Source organism: Anneissia japonica, unplaced genomic scaffold (assembly GCF_011630105.1).
Source record: "Anneissia japonica isolate Jap-2015-1 unplaced genomic scaffold, ASM1163010v1 scaffold287713_len945575_cov184, whole genome shotgun sequence".
Lineage (NCBI taxonomy): Eukaryota > Metazoa > Echinodermata > Crinoidea > Comatulida > Comatulidae > Anneissia > Anneissia japonica.
The window spans coordinates 489,133-492,359 of NW_022725774.1; positions in this window are offsets into that span (position 1 = coordinate 489,133).

The window sequence follows — 3,227 nt, forward strand, 5'->3', positions numbered from 1 at the left end:
TGATTGGTTTAAAAACACAAAAGTCAAGAATAAAGTGAAGTCGGATTAACAAGAACACATGTACTTTTATTAAATATGCATTTTAAATATTAAAAGATGGCAAGAATATATACAATATTGTATATAAAGAATGAAGTTATTCCTTACTTTTATTCCTTCCCTGATTTGCATGACAATAAGCGGCATGCTGAACACAAAATCCAGCCACCACAGGGTGGATCGAGATTCTAGATATTATAGAGAGAGCAAAGCTAGCGCGCGAAACTTCGAGATTTGTTCGCCGTTCGTCGTCAACGAACGTCATATCTCTCTTTCTTTGTGGACATGCGCAGTATGAAAAAGATCGCCTATAAATACGTTCGTTGACGACGAACGGCGAACAAATCTCGAAGAATTTGTTTTTGACGAACAAACGATCGTTTTTTCAATGAAAAAAATCTAGTAAAAAAAAAAAAAAAAAAATCGCGATTTCGTCAAAAGAGATGCGCGTGGGGATGATAAACTAATCATTTTTTTTATGGGGCCTTATATTTATTTTGATGGTTTTTTTGCCACTGGAGTGAGAGTACCAGCTGATCATTGTGTTTATACCATTGAATGAAGTGGATAGGGAGATTTTGCAGCCGTACGAAAACCAAGGACTTTTAACTGTTACCAGGATAGGAAGCTGGCTGGTTTAAGCCGTCTATCTTGAATTAGCCTTATGTGCGGCATTGTTATGCAAATGAGCCAGATAAGCACAATCTGCACATGCTCAGAAAAACAAAACTTTCCTTAGCCACACTGTGGCCCGTACTGCGTATCGGCTAGGCGTACAGCTAGGCCTTGCCGAGAATTATGGTACGGTAAAACAAAGCAAAATAAGGGTACTAATTTCACTTGGCATGCAAATCAATCATACTTACACACTTAAAAACATACTAGTCTACCAATAAAATCACCTGCAAGTTAAGATATAAGGCAAGTATGTCTACAAATTTGATTTTAAATTGATGTGATTAGGCTAGCTAGACCCGGCCTATGCCATGTCTAACCGCTTATAAAAATGCAGAAAAAAGACCCAAAACAAATTAGAATGAAGTTATCAACTAACTAGTGCATTAAAATTATTCATATACTTACTACTTACCTATATAAAATTAAAGTGTATTGCTCACAACACCAATATTTGGATTTTAATAGGCCTTTTTTCCACGAATCGGTAGACATCTTGAAGTGATGACAAACAGCCTAAGTTAGTGGTGCGTAACAAACTAAAATAAGATAAGCTAGGCCTAGCTTCTGTACGCCTAGCTGATACGCAGTGTGGCTAAGGAAAGTTTTGTTTTTCTGAGCATGTGCAGATTGTGCTTATCTGGCTCATTTGCATAACAATACCGCACATAAGGCTAAATCAAGTTAGACGGCTTAAAGCAGCCAGCTTCCTATCCTGGTAACAGTTAAAAGTCCTTGCGAAAACGATAACGAATACCTCATTTTCATTAACGTAATTCGTGTCAAAAACATTCTCAACAATACATATACGAGCTGATGATCGTGGATTCATTTGAAAGTCATAAATCGCCTACCCTGTGACAGACATGCTGCTGTATGAGATGGACTGACTAAAAAAATGATGGTGTAACCGTATTGGTTAATCGTTCTTGTGAATGTGAAACTTCCCTATTCGCAACTTTGAAACCATCATTCAATTTTTTTAATACTTATTTTATACTATTTATTTTATTGTTCATTTAAAACATATTTATATAGCTAGGATACAGTTTCAGAGAAGATGTAAGTCTGTTTTACAAAATTGCTCTGTTTAAATTACTGTAATACAATTGAGAAGAGACTTACTTTCAAAAATGATAAAATCTTAATCTACCACCAGAATACTGTACATTGGGGTTGTATTTTACCTCGACAATGTTAAGATCACAAGGTAAGGTAATACAGTTAATGATACATGACTTAATCACATATTATTAATTGTTGGTCACCACTACTAGACCATAGCTTTGTATCATGATGTAATAGGAGGAGGGGAAAATGTTAAAATTTTAAGTGGAATAAAACAACATGATACCTATATTCTCAAAAATTCCCCCCACTTACTCCCTGAGCATGGACAAAACTATGAAATTTGGCAACACATGGATAGTGAACCGCTGAAAAGTGATATTTGGCTTTAGAAAAAAAAAAATAACAAAAAAAAAAGCTCCCCTCCCTTATCACTTTTCCAGCCTAGTTAGGGTTATAGACTAATAATATTTTTTATAGGGCCTAATCAAAGTCAGTCAGTCAATCACATGAATGAAGTAATATATTTAGGTGATGCTTGTTTACAATCTTGAAGGTTATAACATTCTGAGAGATTAGTCGAGTTCACATCGAAATATGGAAAATTAAGTGGCTTTTTGAAAATGCTATGTACATTTTTCCCGTTCTCGCCTGAACACACCCTAGACGAAGGAATAGATGTAGTTTCTGGACTAACTTCTTAATCCAGTGGCTGAGCCACTTGATAAGGCAGGAAGTAGCCCAGAGGGAGACCAGAATCCATGGATAGACCAATCAGACTCCTGCTTGGTCATGTGATGGTCCTGTTGCCTGCTTATCATTCTATTTATCTGGCTCTAACCATGGAGGTATAAAAAATATATATTATTATATTTTATACCTCCATGCTCTAACTGACCGTTGAACACAATTAATGATTTTAATCCAATTAACCTGGCAAGTAGATCAGCTACATCATCTCATGAGGCCAAAGTTCCTGTTAGCAGAAATGGTCCATAGTGAGCTGTCAGATGGTCCAGTGGGAGCTGTCAGCAGCTCCATAAACTAAAAAAAAAATTGGTTACTTGAGTATAAACAGTAAATCACATAGGGCTATTAGGCCTATCAGACCATGACGTTGACAGCTACTGTAGTGTAAAAAGTATACAATATAATAAAAATGTGATCAAAACAGTTCTAATTTCATCAATTTTTAAAATTATTTAACAATGTTTAAACTTGCTAAAATATTCGATTTCTAAGATATTAATTAATTTTTTTCAAATTTAATTTAGTGAAGTAATGTTTTTATCATCTCAATCCACAGGAATCTGTGCACTTGATTATTTAAACAAGGACTTATAAATATTACCAAGATAGGAAGCTGGCTGGTTTAAGCCATTTATCTTGAATTAGCCTTATGTGTGGTATTGTTATGCTAATGAGCCAGATAAGCACAATCTGCA